This window comes from Gracilinanus agilis, chromosome 2 (genome assembly GCF_016433145.1).
Source record: "Gracilinanus agilis isolate LMUSP501 chromosome 2, AgileGrace, whole genome shotgun sequence".
Classification (NCBI taxonomy): Eukaryota; Metazoa; Chordata; class Mammalia; order Didelphimorphia; family Didelphidae; genus Gracilinanus; species Gracilinanus agilis.
Window position 1 is genome coordinate 307,233,351 of NC_058131.1, and position 11,092 is coordinate 307,244,442.

The following is an 11,092-nucleotide window of genomic DNA, read 5'->3' on the forward strand; positions in this document are numbered from 1 at the left end:
GGGGCAGGAAGGGATTGATGTATGAGAAGAAAAGAGAGCACCATTGCAAGGAGAAATAGGGAAAAGATATACAACAGTGCATTAAAAAAAACACAGAACAACAAACCCTTGTGGATTAAATGGCTTGCCCAGGGCCACACAGCTAGGAAGTATCTGAGGCCAGTTTTGAATCCAGGACTCCTGTCTCTAGGCCTGGTTCTTAATCCACTGAGCCACCTAGCTGTCCCCCTCATTAGTGCCTTTTAAGGACAAATGAGAAGTTAACATTTGTATCTCATTTCCTCCAAAATGTTTTTTGTTTTTGTTTTTGTTGTTGCTGTTGCTTTTTTTAAATAATGGGGAGTTAGATAAATCCAAGGGAAGAGGTAAACATAGGGGATATTCCTAACTTAATGGTGATAACTTTGCCTTCCCCCTAATTGTCCAGAATATTAAGGTAAACGGATTATAGGGCTGGCCCAAATAGAGTTAGTATGGCCAATTTTAGGTTGGGAGCTGATTTCAAGCAGAGATGGGAGAGATGACCTCTTATCAGGGTATGCTGTTGTTAGGGTCCTTTCTTGGGCATAGATAATGAGTTTATTTCCAGCTCTGAGACTGATTCTGTGATTCATTGTGTCTTTTAAATAATTCTCATAAGAGAGAAGCAATCTGAGGAAAGAGAAAGAGTCACAGAACCAGTCACTGAATCAGAGAATTTTGGAGTTGAAAGTGTCGTGAGACATTCACTAGTCCCTCAATCCTTTAATTTTAGAAATAGAGAAATGGAAGCACAAATCGAAAAAGACACTCACCCATGATTGCATAGTAAGTTAGGGATTGGAAACAAATTCCTTAGGGTCTAGCTAAATACCCATGTAGAGTCTTTGCAAGGGGAAGCCTCAATGACTGATTGACTGGGATCAGTGCCCAGGTGGGACTTGGCTATGAGTCACAGTTCTTGCTGGAATGGGAATCTGGTAGCTCCTGTAATAATGAGATGCAAGAGATGGGCACACATTACGATGGATTTGCCATCTTAAAGCAACCTAGGATAAAAGTTAACAATGTTCTTTATTAGTTGAAGTGTGTCAACACAATGGTGTGCCACAAACCCATTCAATTTTAAACCCTAGGAGTTGTCTTAGAACCTAAAGACAAAGGAAAATGCCTTTAACTCTCCCACTTACAGGTCACATCTGCATTTCCACATGTAGCCCATAAGTGTCTGGGTGACCTATACCGTACCCACGGGGCATATTTTGGATGATATGATGATTCAACCTGGAATAGGGGAAAGAGATTGGAGGAAGTTGAGAAGAAATTAAAAACCACAGAATATATGGAGGCTGTCTCTGTAACAGAGTCCAGCTCATCAAACTGTTCTTAATTCCGTTTTTTTATACATGTTATTTCTGGATACTGCCAACTGGATACACAATCTCCCTCTCTCTCTCTTTTTTTTATTGCCTTATGGAACAGTTAGACCAATAGAATTGAAAAACAGCTAGAGTATTTGCCTCCCAGTGATGGGGGCTGGGAAGGGCAAACTCAGAGCACAGTTTGGAGTGATGGTTTTATGTTATAATTTTATTAAGGAAAGGGAGTGAGGGTTGAGAGGGGGGAGAGAAATCAGAGGTTTCATCTTCCACACTTGGAATCCTGGTGGGAGGGGTCATTACCCTTGGAAAAGCAAAGCAAAATGTCTCCAGGAAAGTAGGAGAGAGCTTGAAAGGAGCAGAATACCAGGATGTCAAAAGCCAAACCAGCTGGTACAGTGATGAGGGAGTGGCTTGTGGCCAGCATTGAATCCAAAGGACAGTGATGGGGGAATGAGGTAAAAATCTGCTGAGTTTCCAAAATGTGAAATATCTAAGAAGGTGAGCTTCCACCTGCCAGGTTTGTTTAATAGAGGAAAAGATTAACTAAAGACAGTACCCATTTTCAGGGTGTTGAGGTAAACAAGAAGAAGATATACATGGAAAGTTAAAAAAATACAAGTATAACCCCCTTTGATGAAGAAAGAGGTTAAAGATAAACTTGTGAATTTTCCAGAAATTCTGAAGCTACAGGGTGAACGGTGGAAGGTGAGGGCTGGGAGGTGCCAGACTTTGGGAAAAGAGAAACTTGGAGAGCAGGAGGGTAGTCTGGGAATTAAATGTGTAGGACATCCGCAGTGGAGGCCTGCTTTAGAAATAGGATTGAGGCAATGAAGGAATCAGCTGGAAGGATAAAATATGGAACTGTGACGATCAAGGGAAGAGAGCAAGTACCCCTCTCTGAGGGGTATTGGGATTTGAGCCAGAAAAAATGAACAAGGGAGTGACTAAGACAAGCAGCATTCAGAGTAATCATGCTGATTTGAAATGTGATGTTTAAAGGAGGGTAGAAAACTGATGCAAATGGATGTGCACTAAGAATGGCAATTTAGTCACATAAGAACAGAACTCGAATGGATTTTAAATGTTTTAAAGATGCTTCTTCATAAACCTCCTGCGAAAAAGCTGGTAGAGGTGACTGGGAGTACCCGGGGTCAAATATGGAAGGCCATGAACAGATAATTCTTTGGATGTTACCATACCAGGGAGAGCTACTTGCCACAATCACCTACTTTTGGGGCAATCAGGGAACCTGGACAGGTGACCCAGAAAGAAGGCGTCAAGAAACAAGGTAGCCAGAGCAACCACTGCTGGGTGCTTGGGCTGCCATGATGAGAAGAGTGCCACTGAAATCAGAGTGAAATCTCTTAGATTATAAATAGGAAGCATCTCTATTTCTGGCAAACAAAAGCCAACTATCCTGGCAAATGTAAGTAAAAAACAAAACAAAACAAAACAAAACAAAAAACCAGATCCCACCACGATATTACCCTAGCATTTAAATAACCTGTGAAATTGCTTTCATTGTCAATAATCTGATTTGCACAGGTAGAAGACAAGTTAGATGTTTTTGAATTGCCTGAAATACGTCAATATGTAACAAGAAGATAAGGAAGTGAATTAAGTTCGGCCCTGATGTTGGTGTTTTACTACATCTTTCAATTTCCTGGTTAGATTTCTAAATAGTTTTATACTGAACCAGAAATTGCTGGCTAATGCTAATTTGCAAATGATACAATCAGTGCTGAGGTAAATGATGTACGGAATTGATATAGGAATAAATTGGAACTTGCCCCCTTTAAATAGCAAAATCGGCAAGAGTTTGGCATAAGCAGCGGGGGTGGGGGGGCCATGAAGGATAATTCTGTTCCATTCACTGACATCCTATTGGGATTTCCTGTCTGCTACTGCCTCCCCCTATCTGCTGCCCTGGCTGTGGTATGAGGCCATCTGACAGTCCTGACAATTGTCCACGTACAAACACGACTGAATAAATCAATCAAATCTCCCTTACCCCTTATAAATAAATGTTGGTCCCTGATGTATTGATCGGATTTAAAACACATCTCTATTGTTCGCTCCATGGGAACAAGGCAGATACCTCCCCACCTTCCACAGGATGTCTGTTCAGACAAAACAAAACATGCTAGTTAGAATAAGAGTTCCACTTCCAATGATCTCTTAGGCACATTGTAAAGTCGAGCATTACTGCTAGAAAGAGTTGACCTGATCAATAGGTCTAGTCAGATCCTGAACCTTTAAATCCTCCCCAAATTAGTATATGATGCCTATAATTCTGCTTTCCCTTTGGCTAAACACTCTGACTTGGGAGGAGGAACCAATTAAACAATTAATATCCTTCCCACTTTCAGTTTTACCCTTCTTTCAAGACACAATTCCAGTCCTGTGTCCTCCAAAAGTTTTCTCTGATCATTTCTCTCCCTAGTGATCGAATGACTGTACTCGAGTTCCCTTTTCCTACCATTAATTATATAACTTTTGACAGTTATTTCAATCTAGGATTTATTATCTAATTTTTCATATTTATACCTCATATTCATTGAAGGCTTGATCATTGAATCTTCTTACAATTGCAAAACTAGAGGGCCTATTATAGGGCTGGGTACATGGGGTCCCTCAGTAAATATTAGTTGATTCAATTAGTTACTTATAACTTAGAGGGAATGGAAGTGTCTAGATTGTCTTTGTCTTTCACTGCAGGATAGAGGCAGGACATACAGGATTGGGCTTTGAGAGAAGAGGAAGGAGAGAAAGTAAGGAAGGAAAAAAAAAGTATTTAGCTGGCCTTTGCAATGTTCACTCATACAGTGCTTCTAGGCACTATGCTAGGTTCAGAGGATTCAGAGGATAAAATAAAAAAGAAAGGCAGTCTCTACCCTGGAGGAGCTAATGGGAGAAGATAATATACCAAAGGGAGATGAAAAGGGAATAGGAGAAGGTAGCTGGAACAGGGCAAGATTTTGAAGACCCAAAGCAAGAAATAGGACTGAGAAGAGAATGAAGAATGAAGAGGAAGATGGACACCCCCTTGAAGCCCAGAATGGGAGTCACCTGGGTGGTGGTAAGCCTGAGGCACAGACCTCGCAAATCTGGAGTCTTAGCCTTGCTTCTGGGTCAGACTTTGCTTTATTCTTTATTCATTTCTCCTCCTTTCAGATTAAGTAACACAAACCACAGTTAAGTGAACATTTGCCAGGGAGCCATCACTTAGTGGGCACTTAATGGGCATCTAGGTGGTACAGTGGATAAAGCACTAGGTCTGGAGTCAGGAAGTCTCATCTATCTGAGTTCAAATCTGGCCTCAGATATTTACTAGCTGTGTGAGTTTGGGCCAGTTGCTTAATCCTGATTGCCTCAGTTTCCTCACCCAAAAATTGAGTGGGGGAAGGAAATGGCATACTACTCCAGTATCTTTGCCAAGAAAACCTCAAATGGGATCATGAAGAGTCAGATACAACTGTTATGACTGAACAACAACCACCATTTAGTACCTTCCAGAGTGAGCTTCTCTTCTCTCAATACCTTTGAACTAACTTCACTTCTTCTCTCTTGCCGAAGTAGCTGTACAGACATTTTTCTTGGGGTCCAAGAAAGATTACGATAGTGCCAATCCTTGGATAGGTACATATATGATTAGGTAACATTCCTCCTTCCTCCATTACTTGAATATATTGGATCTTGAGACTACTACTAAGTTTCTTCCCCTCTCTAGATGTCATTTACTCCATATAAAAATGAGAGTGCTGGAATAAATGGTGTCTGAGGTCCCTTCCAGCACCATATTATATGAGTTGGACCATTGCTAACTGGTCAGAAAGTGAAAAATTTAGTCAAACTTATTATTGGATAGCATGTAGTTATTTGACTGAATTCAATTGTCTTTTTTTCAACTGAATTCAGTCTTGTGTGTTAGTTGCTGACAGTCATTTTAATATATTGACATATTATTTCTAAAATAAAGTCATTCAACACAGCCTGTCAGGAAGTTCTTTCTTGGAGGAAAAACGGAAAAATAGCACAGCAGTATTTTGGGAATCCTATTGATATTCAGGCCAGCAAGCTCACCCATCACTAAGAGCTAAATAATAATAATTCTTCATAAATCTCCTTTCTCTCTACTTGCCTCTTCTTTGCCTGACTGACATCACCTAGGTTACAGTCAACAAATATTTATTGAACATCTCTAATATACCTAGTGGTCCGTATCCAGTGCCCAATGCACCAGGTCTTCATTTTAACTATTTGCATCTGCATTAACGAGCATGGGAAAGTAGAAGAGTCCTGACCTCAAAGTTCAAAGAATCAGGCTTGGCTACTCTGTGATCTTGTGTAATGTCTTAAAGCCTATTTCTTCCTTTGCCGAGTGGGTACACCAATACCCACCCTACTTAACTCAGAGATTTGTGAGGACAGAAAGAGTTCATTATGAGAAACTTTGTTAGGCTAGAAAGTACCTTAGAGTTTCAGAATTTTATTTTTTGCTTTAAGAATGTGTAGTGTGTGGGACAGCTATATGGTTCAGTGGAGAGAAAGTCAGGCCTAGAGATAGGAGGTCCTGGGTTCAAATCTGGTTGTTTGACCCTGGGCAAATCACTTAACCCTCATTGCCTAGACTCTTCTGTCTTGGAACCAATAAACAATATTGATTCTAAGATGAAAAGCGAGGACTTTTTTTTTTTAAATTTTAAACCCTTACCTTCCATCTTAGAGTCAATACTGTGTATTGACTCCAAGGCAGAAGAGTGGTAAGGGTAGGCAATGGGGGTCAAGTGACTTGCCCAAGGTCACACGGCTGGGAAGTGTCTGAGGCCAGATTTGAACCTAGGACCTCCCGTCTCTAGACCTGGCTCTCAAGCCACTGAGCTACCCAGCTGCCCCCGAGGGTTTTTTTTTTTTTAAAAGAAAGTGCTGGGTTTGAGAATCAGAAAAAATTAGACTTAAATTTTCCATCAGCTTTTGGATACCTGTGACCCTGTGAAAGGTATCCGTACAATTTGGAGGTATGTGCCTTAAGGAACTCTGTAGGACTTATCTATTCGGTCCTAGAAAATTAAATTGGTAAAGGGAATTTTCTACACTGAAGCATTTGTTGTTGTTCTTTAGTCATTTTCAATCTTGCCTGATTCTTTGTAACTTTTGGGGTTTTCTTGGGAAAGATCCAGGAGTGATTTTTCATTTCCTTCTCTATATCATTTTACAGATGAGGAACTAAGGCAATGGCGGTTAAGTGACTTGCCCAGAGTCACACAGCTAGCGAGTCCCTATGGTCAAATTTGAACTCAGACTTTCCATACTTTAGGCTGGGTGCTCTACCTACTCTGTCTTACCTGCCTACATGATCCTGTGTGAGATGTGGTTCTAAAGTGCAATGCTTAGTCTTCTTCCACAACATGACCAGTGTGGAAATATTTGCATGATGACACATATATGACATAGGCCAAATTGCTTACCCTCTCAGGGAGGGGGAAAAGAGGAAGGAAGGAATGAAAGAACTCAGAACTCAAAATTTTAAATGTTAAAAATGAAAACTTAAAATTGTTCTACATTTAATTGGGAAAAAATAAAATATTATATATATTTTTTAAATGTGCCATGTTCAGAACTGGTCAAGTTAGATGCTAATTGCTGCCCAAAGCAGGCATGGTACCTCTAAGAGATGATCCTTTCAGTCAATCAATCAATAAATATTTATTAAGTGCCTACTTTGTGTGTTAAGCTCTGGAGATATAAGCACGTACAAAACAATCCCAATTTATAACGAGCTTACAATCTAATGGGGAAGGAAGGAAGAAGGGAAGAAAGGAAGGAAGGAGAGAAAGAAAAGGAAATGGGCATAATATTAAGCACATATTATGTGCCAGGCATTGTGCTAAGTACTTTACAAATATCCCATTTGATCCTCTCAATAGACCCGGCAAGCATGTGCTATAATTATTCCCATTTTATAGATGAAGAAATTGAGGCAGACAGAGGTTAAATGATTTACTCCAGGGTCACACAACTGTTTGAGGCTGGATTTTGAATACTATCCATTATGTCACCAGCTTCCTAGTGCATATTTAAACATATATATAGTACACATATTAAATGGAGAAATACACATATTGGAAATAAATGGAGAAATACACATATTGGAAAAAGAAGATAAAGCTTGTACTTGCAGATGCAGCCATAGATTTGCCTGTAATATTAGTGCCTAGAATGGTGCCTGACATGCAGTAAATGCTTAACAGAAATTTGCTGTTTATTCATATATTTTCCCATATGTTTTGCTTTAAAAATTTATTTCCCACTCTGTTCTCTCTTGAAGGACAGAGGTCTAAGATGGAACAACCAAAAGGCATATGGGTAACTTGAGAATACGTGGGAAGGGTCACAGGACAATAGGTTTAGCGTCTTAGGGGCCAGCTAGCCCCATCTCTTCATTTTACACATGAAGAAATGGTGATTCCAGTTAAGTGATTTGTGTAAGGTCTCAATATTAAATTGTACATTCTAGAATTCAATGCAAGCCTGCTTTGAGCCCAAATTTAATACTCTTTCCATTGTAACACACCATCCCCTACGGTTTAAAAAGTAAACTCATTGTCTTGAAAAGTTTGACTTCAGTATGAGGCTCTACAATCAGAGTCTTCCTTCAAAGCAGACGTGCTTGCTCGCCGCTCACTGCCATAAAAATGGCAGTGCTTAAGGAGGGTGGTCGCCAGTGCCCGTCAGGCTACAAAGCACCAGCACAAGGCACTTCTCCTAATAAAACTGATCAACAGAGGAGCCACCACTGGAGCTCATAACCCAAACACTAAATTCATTAAGCAGTAAAAGCTAAATCAGAAAGGTACGTTTTTGAGAGAGATTTAAAAACCGTGACGGATTGAGTGCCACGGACTGTGGTGGGAGACAGTTCTAGAGATTCTATGCATGTAGAGGAGAGAGAGTACTGACCTAGCTTCTAAAGACACAGAGAAGGACCTGAGGGAGCAAAGCCTCCAGTTCACCAGATGCATTTGTTTCCTACCTGACAATAGATAGCCTTGTAGGCAGGGGCAAGGGTCAAAGAGGTGCCACAGGCCAAGACCCTGCAATGCCTGATAAGTACTGGGTCAATTAAAAAAAAATCAATAGAATTTTTACTGGCAAACTGAGCATCAACCTCAAAATATTGTAAAGGTGCCTCTCGGTTATTGATACATGATTGATATAGCAAGATACATGATAGATGCTTAACCTTATGCATTGGTCTTTTAGAAACTCTAGGAAGATGGGAGGTAGAAAAAGGGGAAACGTCTCCCCATATCAGTAGCTGATATGATAAACTGCACCTCCAACTGACATTTTCATTAGCAGTAAATTTATGTTCCTATTTCTGTCTGTAATAATGACCATTCATAGCCATAGCATGGTGGCTGCTAATGGACAGGAATTGAAAAAAAATTCTTTAATTAATGCAGAATTGAAGCATTTTCTCTCTACATTTGGAGCAGCCCAGTGTTTCACAGCAGTTCTTGGCACTGGAGTGCAGGTATAATAATTATACACAATTTTTAGTGATTAAAAGATTGTAAAATAATTTTAGTTACATCTCAAAATTATTTATCTTGTAAATGAGTAAAGAGTGAATTAGATGGAAATCATAAGCTCTGTGGTTCATAGCCAATCCTTCTAAAAGCCCATAATAGCCTGTTCCCAGCCCTCAGCTGTCAAGCAGTAGACTGATACCTGGACTATTGTTTCTTCATTGCCTTTGTCTTCCTTCCTGGGAAAGTCCCTCTCATGTACTGCTACTAAGCTAGTTGCTCTTTATTTCCACTCTCCTTCCTCTTTGGTTTTCTACATGCACGGACTTCTTTATGTTGACAACTCCCTTTGTGTTGTTTAATGACTCAGCCCTAATCTGAGGTCTTTGAAGGTCCATGTGGACAGAAGATGAGTCTGCTACTGGTCCTTCAACTAGAGTGGATTCCTTCTGTGAACAGCAGCCTTGTCCATAAAGAAGATTCTATTTTGTTCATTGCTAGATATATTAGAATAGTTAATGAAGGTCCAAATGGTGACTATTAAGAGTAACCTAGAGTTGTAGATGGTGTGAATAATTCACCTTAAAAATAGTTTTCTCCTTCATGAGACTATCTTTAATTAAATATTTCCTGTAAACATGTGATTGTATAAACATTCCACCCAACTTGAGAAAGCTTTTCTTCATCCAATGCAACCATAAAGGCAAGACTCCTATTTGGCAAATTCATGTCCCTCCTCTCCTCCACTCTTATTTTAATAAAATGATCTGTGTGGGTGAAATAAATCTGCAAAGCCTTCCGTTTATCTAGCGGTACCCTTGACATATCCCAAAGAGACCCCAGGTTGTATAAGATAAGATGTTTTGCCAAGGTCAGACAAGCCTCTATACTGAAGGATCCCCCTACTATTCCCTAAATAAAGTTGTGACCAATCTCAAAGAATTAAAAAAAACTTTTTCTAGAAGTGGGAAATGAGAAAAGTATCTCATCTCACCAGTTGGGATGAAGCATGGTAGGGTGTATGATGTATTCAGGCAAGACCAGTACCTCTGGTTCAAGGGCTTCTTGAGCCCTTTTCAGAGCTTCTTTCTGCTTTTGGTGTCCACCTGCCACCCATATTTCATTCATGGCTCCAAGAAACTGTAGCATTGCAGGGGCCACACCTGGCAATCTATAAACCAGGTTGAAGGTAACTGAGGGGCTTCAAACCTGTGGGTGAGTTAGCAGAGTGTCTACTCCAGCCTGTGAAGGCTGCCACTAGCAGAAAAGGACAGATGAGAACAATTTGTTCCAATAGTCATGAAAGTAGTGGAAGCAGGAGCTAAGGAGTGCTTTGAACTTGGTTAGACATTAAAGATGTCAATTGAGGTCATCCACTGCATCCTGGGCTATCATCAATTGTCCTGAATTTTGCCACTGGACTTTAAAGATTCCAGAAGAGAGGATGAGGCATGCAACTTTGTACAACTCTGCCTCACTTAAATCCAATTTAATTGTGACTCAAAAGATGTCATCAATGATGTCGTTTAGGTTCTTTTTGAGTACAAAGGACAACAACTAACCATTTAGAATCCCTCAAAAGTCAAAAGTGGATGAGAAGCAAGGACCAGGGCTAGCATCTCCAAATGGGAATAAAATAGCAAAGATAGCTAATTACATTCTTGCTGTTTTTGTTCATGGATTTAATGCCATTTGCCGATATATAACTCCACAGCCTGGTATATTGTGGCACCTGGCACACATGGCACCAAATGTGGTGTCCAGATGAACTGGGTTAAAATCCCACCTCAAATACTAGTAGTCTGAGTCTGATCAAATCACTTAACTCCCGTGTCTCAGTTTACTTATTTATGAAATGAAAAGAAGGCACTCATTGGTCTCTAAGGATTCTTCCAACTCCAAATCTTTGATCATCTGAAACTATGAACTTAAACTGGAGGATATAATTCCAGGTTGCTGTGCTTCTTTGAAAAAGTAACTTTAAAATGATGACTTGTTCTTGGATAACAATTTATTGTTTCAAAGACTTTTTGTAAACACATTTCCTCAATCTTCTTGACATTCTTATACCAAAGGCCAGGGAATTTTAATCCCTTTTTGCAAATGGGGAAACTAAGGCATAGTCAGTTAAAGTAATTTCTCCAAAATTATCATTCTGTGAATTAGTGGGAGGATCTTCACTTCTGCAGTGAGGGGCTT